This window comes from Panthera tigris, chromosome A3 (assembly GCF_018350195.1).
Source record: "Panthera tigris isolate Pti1 chromosome A3, P.tigris_Pti1_mat1.1, whole genome shotgun sequence".
Classification (NCBI taxonomy): Eukaryota; Metazoa; Chordata; class Mammalia; order Carnivora; family Felidae; genus Panthera; species Panthera tigris.
The window spans coordinates 20,545,046-20,554,809 of record NC_056662.1 but is presented as its reverse complement, the minus strand read 5'-3'; the positions used below and the strand labels follow the sequence as shown (position 1 = coordinate 20,554,809).

General features: G+C 50.2%; 1 long non-coding RNA gene across 1 annotated transcript; it reads left to right on the top strand.

Moving 5' to 3' along the window:
* The first annotated feature begins 652 nt into the window (after positions 1-652).
* Positions 653-3,135, top strand: LOC122236975. Its single transcript, XR_006215165.1, has 3 exons — positions 653-720; positions 2,172-2,400; positions 2,954-3,135. It is a non-coding gene; the product is annotated as an uncharacterized LOC122236975 (long non-coding RNA).
* Positions 3,136-9,764: the final 6,629 nt, after the last annotated feature.

Below are 9,764 nucleotides of genomic sequence, written 5' to 3'. Positions count from 1 at the left end.
CTAATCACACCCATCCTTCAGGAGAAGAATAAAGGTGAAATGAGAGAATGTATGAGCAAACACTTTGTAAATTCAATAATGGTATGTAGATGCTACATGCTTCTGTTGTTAAACGTGATAGATAGCCCACTTCTCCTTTCCCCCTTCCTGGTTTCTCTCTAAGGCAGGGTTTCTCAGCCTCAGCACTAACACTTTGGGATGGAAAACTCTTTGTTGTGGGGGATGCTCCGTGTACCGTAGGATATTCAGCAGCATCCCTGGTCTCCATTCACTAGATTCTTAGTGGCATCATCCAAGTCGTGACCACCCCCAATTTTTCTAGACGGTACCATATGTCCTGGGAGTGGGGGAGGGGTGCAAATTAGGACTCGGTCGAGGTCCTCTGCTTTAAGGGCAGAGGAACAGCCAAAAGTTCCTGGAACTTCTTTGGACCTTGTTTCTTTACTAGTTGGTGGCACCTCTGGACGTTATAAGTGCCTGCGGTCGTTCTCTGCAATTCTCTTTCTTCCACTCCACGTTGCTGGGTGGATGTAACAGGCAGTTCAGGACAAGTTACACTGTGGTAACAAAGACCCCGCAAACCTCCGTGGCTCAAAATAGCAAGACTTTTATTTCTGGCTCTCTTCCACAGGTCTGCACTCGGGGATCCAGGCTGACGAGGAAGCCTCCATGGGACGATGGGACCTTGCCGGTCTGTGCCAAGGAGGAAGGAAAAACATGGTACGTCATGAACCCGTGCCCACAGCTTCTATTCAGAGGTGACACTGGTTACTCCAGTCCACGTTGCATTGGCCATGGGAAGTCAAATGGCCATTCTTGGTTTCAATAAGGCAGGGTTATTTAATCCTCTTCCAGGGAGGGGTAGCACGGGTCACCTGGCCATATCCAACCTACGTGGGACAAGGACATAGAATTCTTCCTTCGGGAGGGCAGTGACTGTTGTGAAGAATAACACAATCTACCCCAGTGGGTAAGCTGGTCACGGAGGTCCTTTGTGTCCTACAGATATTGCCACTTTTCCCCCCTATTCTCTTTGATTTTCTTTCTATTTTATTATTTTATTTTTATTTTCCGAAATATAATTTATCGTCAGGTTGGCTAACATACAGCGTATACAGGGTGCTCTTGGTTTGGGGGGTAGATTCCCGTGGTTCCTCGCTTACAGACAACACCCAGTGCTCATCCCAACAAGTGTCCCCCTCAATGCCCGTCACCCATTTTCTCCTCTCCCCTGCCCTCCCGTCCCCCCACCCCATCAACATTCGGTTTGTTCTCTGTATTTAAGAGTCTCTTATGGTTTGCCTCCCTCCCTCTCTGTTTGTGACTCTTTCTCCCCCTTCCCTTCCCCCATGGTCTTCTGTTAAGTTTCTCAAGATCCACATATGAGTGAAAACATAGGATAGCTGTCCTTCTCTGACTGACTTATTTCACTTAGCATAATACCCCCCAGTTCCATCGACGTTGCTGCAAATGGCAGGATGTCGTTCTTTCTCATTGCCAAGGAGTATTGCATTGTATATATAAGCCACATCTTCTTTATCAATTCATCTCTTTGACTCTCCACTCCCGTGTACTAGCCTGAGGGGGCTAAGTTGTCATGATTCAAATTCTGCTCTGGGCCTCTTGGACATCTCTTCTGGCCTTACTAGACCTCCGTGTTGGGGTGTTAGGCACATGCAAAGCTGGTAATCAAGGGCCACTTTGATCCTTCTTTGCTTTGGCTCACATTGATGGCTCCCCTGGGAACTTCACTGAGGAAGCCTTCTAAAGGTTTCAAGCACCGAGGTGGCGAAATCGATCTGCAATCTACATAGTGTCACCACGGGCTTGGCTGAAAAGCCAAACAGTCGGTTAGTCATATACTTGGTGTGGTAATAGCGTAACAGTCACCTGGTCGGGCTGACTTTGTCACTTAACTGATGGAGACTGTCCTCTGCTGAACTATCCGGCATAACCTGCCTCCCTGGTGGCCCAGATGGACCACGCCAGAAATCCTGTCACTCTAGTAGTCGGTGTGTGGCAGCGAACCTCACAGTGGGGGTGAGGGTCACACCTGCATGACCGTCCTACACCTGGATGCACACTCGAAACTGACTCCCCCAAGACAAAGTGTTGGTTGGACACTGGGGCAAACAGTCGCGTTTCACAATTTACCACTTTCCCGTCTATAGTCTTCCCTGGAAGTGCTGCTTCTGCCCCGTCGACCTGGAGAACTCCTATTCATCCTTCAAGAGCCCACTCAGATGTGAACTCTGCGGCCTTTCTCTGACTGCCCCTCCCCAGGATAGAGCTGTTTGCTTCACCTTCTGTGTTGATATAATCACGCCGTCCTCTACTGGCCTGTGAATTCGCGAAGACCCTCGTTGTATCCCGGGAACCCACCAGTTTGCCTGGCATGGGGTACGCACGTAAGGATGTGGTTGCTTCACTGAACAGCTTACTCTAACTCCTACCATGACTGTAAGCAAGACGGGAAATGGAGATTTAGAGATTTATTCACTTGTTCCGGGTCTCACAGATGACAAGATACGCCAAGGACACAAACCTACCTCTCCTCGTGGCCACTTCTTTCATCGGGTCGGGGGGGGGACTGATCGCTAGTTTGTGGGGTGTCTGATGGAATGTGGAGCGGTCTCAGGCCACTTGGCTTTCTTTTTGTTTTTCTTTTTGTTTTTCTTCTTTTTTTTATTTATTTATTTTTTATTTTATTTTTTTTAAATTTTTTTTTTCAACGTTTTTTATTTATTTTTGGGACAGAGAGAGACAGAGCATGAACGGGGGAGGGGCAGAGAGAGAGGGAGACACAGAATCGGAAACAGGCTCCAGGCTCCGAGCCGTCAGCCCAGAGCCCGACGCGGGGCTCGAACTCACGGACTGCGAGATCCTGACCTGAGCTGAAGTCGGACGCTTAACCGACTGCGCCACCCAGGCGCCCCTCTTTTTGTTTTTCTAGTGAAGCACCTCTTTGGGGTGTGGATTTTAGTCTTCTACAGGCGAATGGTGGGATGCAGTTTTAGCCGTTGTGAAGTACTGTGTGATATAACTTTGTGACCCAAAGCTCTGTCTCTGAGGTCGGAAAGATCTAGATCTGAAATCCAGCCCTCCTGTATATTAGCTGTGTGGCTTTAGGTGAATTTTAACCTCTTGGTGCCTTAGTTTCTTTGCCCGTGAAATGGGAATCATAATCGTAGCCATCTCATTGGGTTCTTTTTAAAGGTTCCATGAGATAACATATGTAAAAGATTTTAGCACATTGCCAGGCATCTATTAATCATTAAATACTTGTTATTCTTACCTCTCAAACAGTAGATTCTGTTTTCCGCTGGGTGTGTCAGGCCCTTCCTTCGTTCAACCAGGTTCGTCGAGTGTCTTCTCTACCCCTCGCTGAGGTCGAAAAGCATCCCTAACAGCAGCAGCTGCGTGGTTCATATAACTTCTTGAGTGCTTCGTTCAGCTGAGGCATCATCCACTGGTCAATATCAATAAGGCATTCATCAATAATCAGTTGCGTGCAGCATTTCATTGAATCCTCCTCACGACTGTGTTAGGAAGAATTCGTTCTCCCCATTTTACAGGAGGGAAAACTGAGATGCAGTTAACTGGGGGACCTGAGGGAAGACTGGACGGAAGCAGGGTGTGTTCAGACACGAGGGGAGGAGAGAGGTGTGGTAGCCTATCCTGGCCACGTGGTACGTAGGAGAGGACGGAAGAGGGCCATCCCCGTGGGTGCCAGGGACTGGTGTTTTCTTGATGCTATTTTACACGTTTAAGGAAAAGAACAAGCTACTTTCCCGAGCTGACTCTCCAGGGAAGCGGCCGGTTCTAGAGGGTCGGCGGACAAAGGCCAAGACCTTGAGGACCGGTCTGCAGAGCGTAACCTGGGATGAGGGAGGGCAATTCCGAGCAACAAGGAAGTTCAGAAGCCACCCGAGGGAGCAGAATCCTGTTCCGCCTCCTCAATCAACCAGAGGACTGATCCGGTTTTAACAAAGCCCGGAGCCAGACTGACCGCCTAAGCCGCCAAAGCCTGAGCAGAGAGGAAAAACCTCAGTTGTCTGCCCTGGGACCAGCCAACAGACAAGGAAAAGCAAAGGTCCATTTCGAGTGCCTGCTACGTGCCTTGCATCTCCCTGGCCCCATTTCATGAGTTGTCCGAATAACCCTGAGCGGCAGGAACTGTGATGGTCCCCACTGCGTGGCTTAGACAGTATTTTCATTCGTGCACCACACATGCTTTCAGCCCTTCTGCGTTTTCAGCGCGTGCTGAGTGCTGGAGATACAGCGGTGAACAAGACGGCCAGGGCCTTGGGGCGCAGAGAGGCGAGGTCACCAGCCAAGGTCACACGGCAGCTTACGCAGTGGAGCTGGGATGTGCCCCATTACTGGGCGTATCTCAGCTTGCCCTCCGCGCTCCTCTTTTTCTGGTGAACCACTCAGACCGGGCCCTTCCGTACCTGACTCTGTCTAAATCACCCGGATCTTGTTACGGTGCAGATTCTGTTTCCGTGGATCGGGGAAGGGGGTCCTGCTGACCGGCCCTCTGCTGATACCCGGCCCTGGGGTCCACGTGCGACGCCCTGTGTAGCAGAGATCTAGGCCAGCATTTCCATTCTGGCTTCCACGGAAACCTAGCGTCCAGCAAGGTGCTTGTCTTCGCCAAATCAAATAAGTTTGGGAAACGGCCGGTTACACAAAATCGAACGAGCTTCTTCGCGGCAGGATTTCCCAGAACCTGTGCTCCGTTAATGTGCACGTGTCTCTCCAAGACTCGGATTCACATTCGCAGATCCTTGTTTTTAGGAGAAAACCCCCATCTTCCAGCGACCCCTCCCAAGAGTACTTGTTTATTAGTGTCCTTTGGGGGGCTGTTTAGACACCACGGCTCTGGGCTTCCTCATTCCGGAAGCTTCTCGCGCTCTCCACGCCAATGTGTTTTCCTCCACGCTTCGTCTTTCTCCAGTGCCCGCACACGTTTCCCTTCCCAGCCTGGAGATAATTCATTAAAGCAACGCTCCCACTCCCTGCCTCCCTCTTCTGATACACCTTTCCACCTCCTAACACCCTGGCTAAAAAACACCATCAATATTTCATAAACTCACAGTGACAAATTTATTTTAATGTGGTCCACCGAGAGCCAGAGATTGATTGGTCCCTCAGAAGTGTGACATGTTTCAAAGCAGGATATTCATGGCGTGTTTTAGTGCCTACATTAGTCAGAGAGGAACAGACTCTGGATTTATCATCGTTATGACTTTCTCGGTATCTATTCTCTCCTAGCCACTGGCAGAAACTCTCTGAATGCTCCCTATTGATTGGTTTTGTGTCTTTAAAATGTGCTGGCCAGGGAGGCGGGAGAGGGGCCGGGGGAGGGGGGTGGGTGGGTGGGGACTGGTTTCCATCAAATTGAGCCCGGCTTGCTGGTGTTTCTGCATGTTGGTAGCCCGTGTTCGGGTGAAACCCATTGGAATATTTTGATTTTTACCTGTGAGGCCACTTCGGGGAGGAGGCTGATCTCTCGGAATCCTGAAGGATATTAGTGATTGGAAAGGGGGGCGGCGAGGCATGGGTGCTGTTCTGCCTGCTGTCACTTTGCACGCCTGTGGCCCTGGCCGGGGAGCTCATAAGAAGACAGGTGGAGTTGAGACCTCCATATCTAGGGTCCTTGATGCCTAAAGACCTCATGAGTTTCTTCTCTGTCGTTTGGGACGTGCCCAGGGCACGGCCAAAAAAAACCCAAAAAAACAAAACTGTGTTCACATTCGGGAAACCCCTTCTTCCACCGATCGAAGAATCATTATGAAATTGGCAGGCAACATTTATTGAGCACTTACGATGTGCCGAGGGCATGCCAGACACGGCCTCTTCTCACAACAGCCCCGGGAGGAAAGTATTTATTATTCCCACTTTACAGACAAGTAAACTGAGGCAGCGTAGAGCGTTTAAGCAGCTGGTAAGTGGTGCAGTAAAAATAAAGCCCAGGATCAGCTGACCCCAGCTCTTAGCTGCTTAGATACAGCCGCCCAGGGAAGCTGCTGTTTTCGAGGCTACGTGCCGTATTCGACACGTTCTTACTTATTCATTAATGCAGAAGGCAAGGCCGCCCCTCAGCAAGTCTCTTGGGTTAATTTGATTTTCTGCATGATACTCCGAGTAAATAAGCTATTGTTCCTTTTATGTTACCCCCATTTCGCATTAATTCAGATCTCCCCAAATTAACATGAATTAATAAGACCCTATCGCATTGCCACATCACGAAAAGTCGCAGTAAATCGTACGGGCATGCTTGCCTTCCGTGCTCGTTTCCTCAGCACCACCCAGGCACGGGCTCTCCCCAGAAGGAGTTTGTGTCCCAGCCAGAGACAGGTGGGTCCGCAGCTGGCCGTGCACAAGGGCAGATTGGGGTAAGACTGGGGGACATGACCGGGGCAGAGACCTGAGGATACACCACTTGGGGTCTATCTGGGCACTTTCCCTGGTGAAGTATCAGTGGTGCTGGGCCCAGAGAGACGAAAGAGACTTCCAGAAGCAGAGATGGGTCTGAGGACGCTCCGTCCAGGGGAATGTCATGGACAGAGACGCTGTAGCGTGCAAGCCTGTTGTGTGTGTCGGGGGCATGGAACTCACATGACTGGAAAATTAGAGGGAACCCTCCTGAGTTCGTCCGTCCTTCCTTCCTGTCTGGATGAACGTGCTAAAGCGGTTTCTGCCCCTGTGTGGCTAAGGATGCACGGAGCAAGATGGCTGCAAAACAAATCCTAGTTCCCCTTGGCTTCCATTGGAAAGTCAAGGATATGTATCCGTGGGGAGGAGAAAAAACTCCTCCAGCCGACTGAATGGAAGCATATTTACGAGAAGGGAGTGGAGGCTGCAAGCAGTTAATCCTGGCGATTGTAGACCCCTTCATCTCTGCTCAGGGGCGTGGGTGGGTCCCCACTCAGTCACCTGCCTGAGGAGTCGTGTTACAGGGATTGTGCCAATGCCAGGATTTCTCCAGGAGGGGAAGGCCAGCCCCGCCCCCCTCCCTGCCCACCCCCCCTCCCTGGCCCGGACAGTAGTCTCTTTCACATTTAGGAAACTTTTGACTTCGTACCTGCAGGGTCCAGAATTGAGCTTCACCTTTTGCCAGGATTTAATGGAAGCATATCGCTCTGGAAGCGAGCTCACTAGGGCTCCACATTCCTCGGGATGTTTTCCGTTCTCCCTTTTTTGGAGAAAGGAATGGTCAGGGATATTAGCTCCTGTCTGGGATTTACTATAAAGGCCAAAAAACCATAGCCATTTCCAGTGGAGGGTTTCTCATTGGGTGGTCTGTGGATGGCCTGTGTCATAACCACCTTGGGTATTTATAGACAGGTGGGTCCACAGCTGGCCAGGCACAAGGGCAGAGTGGGGTAAGACTGACGGACATGATGTGGGTGGAGAACTGAGGAGACACCAGTTAACGTCACCATGGCCTCCTTCTGGGTGCTTTCTCTGGTGAAGTATCAGTTGTGCTGGGCCCGGAGACATGAAGAGGTTTCCAGAAGCCTAGGTAGGTCTGAGGACAGATTCCCCGGCCCCACTTAAAAACACTAGACTTCCGGGGCGCCTGCGTGGCTCAGTCGGTTGAGAATCTGACTTCGGCTCAGGTCATGATCTCACGGTTTGTGGGTTTGAGCCCCACATCAGGCTCTGTGCTGACAGCTTGCTCAGAGCCTGCAGCCTGCTTCAGATTCTGTCTCCTTCTCTCTCTCTGCCCCTCCCCCGCTCATGCTCTGTCTCTCTCTGTCTCGCAAACATAAATAAATGTTAAAAAAAAAATTAAAAAAACAAAAAAACAAAACAAACGCTAGACTTCCAATAGTCAGGGGCAGGGCCCAGAAATCTGTGTTAAACACACATACGCCAGCAAAACTACTGAGAGATTCTAACATGCAGGAATGCCATCGTGCTTGGACACGTTTACCCTGTATAGCACCGGGGGTACCACTCACATCAAGTCCATGGGACTGGCACTGCCTGGATTTGTGCAGTGTGCAACCTGCACAGCAGTTCACGGCAGCTTTTCACAGTAGAATCACTGTGGTGGGGATTGGCACCTATCAAGTCCAGACTAACTCGTTCTGCCTCTCCATCTTCAGGGCAGGTCAGAGATCCTCAGGGCCTAGTGTAGAGCTGCCTGAGGCCTTGTTCCAGCAGAGGAAGCCCCAGCAGCAGAAGTAGATGGAGGCATTTTTGAAAGAGTCTTGATCACTACCTGTTGCCTTGAAATATTACCGCATAAATTAAGTGTGCTGATGCTTATCAAACGCCATTGCCTGGAGCCTAGAACACATTAGATACTTCATATAAATGCCGTTTCCTTCTTCTCTTCCTTTTGCCTAGCATTTGCTCATTGGGTGTTAGCGTCTACACCCTGCCTCACCGATTGGCCTCCGGTAATACACTCCACAAACACAGCTGACTCTGGGCCATAACCTCCCAAGACTTCAGTCTCTAGAAAATGGCTGATTTTACATCTTGACTGGGCAAAATGTTGAATTTTATTTTAACATAGCATTGGACCCGCAGAGAGTGATGGGAACAAAGTTCTAAGTTATCGTGGAGGTCAGAATTCTCCCAGCAGTGACTGCTGGCCTCCTGGCTAGTGGAGCTTTGGGTGTTTTGTTGGCGACTGGGGCTGAGGATTTCCTTTGTGAGACCCCGTCGTGTCCTGAGCTCTCTGGCATCCTGGCCCGGAGTCGCTGTTGAATCGAGCAGCCTGTGGGTGCTGCGTATGTCACTATCCGTCTGCGAAATCGGCTGGTGAGCCGAGATTCCCCAATGCCAAGTTTGGAAATGCTGCCCCATCATCTTCTGAAAAAGTTGACAAAACTCAGCCAGATAAACGTAATGGGGGGGGAGAGTCTGTTTGAGCCACAGCCCATCGCTCACTGGCTGTGTAAGCTTGGACGAATGACGTCAACTCCGTGAGCCTTGGTTTTGTCGTCCGTGAAATGGAGAAGCGGTCTCACCTCACGGACCGATGGATGGAATGCAATGTGCTTACATGTACAGAGGGATCGACACAGTGACCAGAACGTCCGCTCGCTTATTTGAAAATGTGAGGGGCTGCGGTGGGTCAGGCCTGTGTTAAACACGGGGAGTATAATAGTGAGCGAGGCCCACGGGGCTGCTGTAGTCACAGATCTTAGACTTCACTGGGGGAGAGTGAAAATAAGAAGTCAACAAAAGTTGTGTCCGAGGGAAATGTGTACCGAGGGGGAAGTTGGGGCTACTGTAGGTTGGATTATCAGGAAAGCTTTGGGGAGGGAGGACCGATCAGAGACCCCAAATGGTCAGAATACGCAGAGAAGACAGACAGACAAAGCAGAAGAGGAGCACTTCAAAGGCTGAGCAGACCAGCATGTGCAAAGGTCCTAAGGCAAGAACAAGTATGCCGCATTGGAGGAAATGAAAGGATCCTGGTTTGGCTGGAATACAGAAAGGGACAAGGTGTGGCCTGAAATGAAGCAAGCGGATCAGGAAAGGGGTTTCCGTTGCATTCTCGGTGTAACCGGAAGCAGGCACGAAGTTAATGCTCCTTTTCCTCTTCAGTGTAAACTTAGCTGCTCAGTTCATACCAATGAAGAATGTTTCAGCATCCAGTAACAGGAGATATAAGCAAGCATATCATTTTCTCATATCATATGTTTAGAGGTATGAAATGTTGGTTCAGCAGCTCAACAATGTCATGTCTCGGGGCTGGTCTCCCTATGATTCTCTTGGCTTTTCCCTCATGGTCA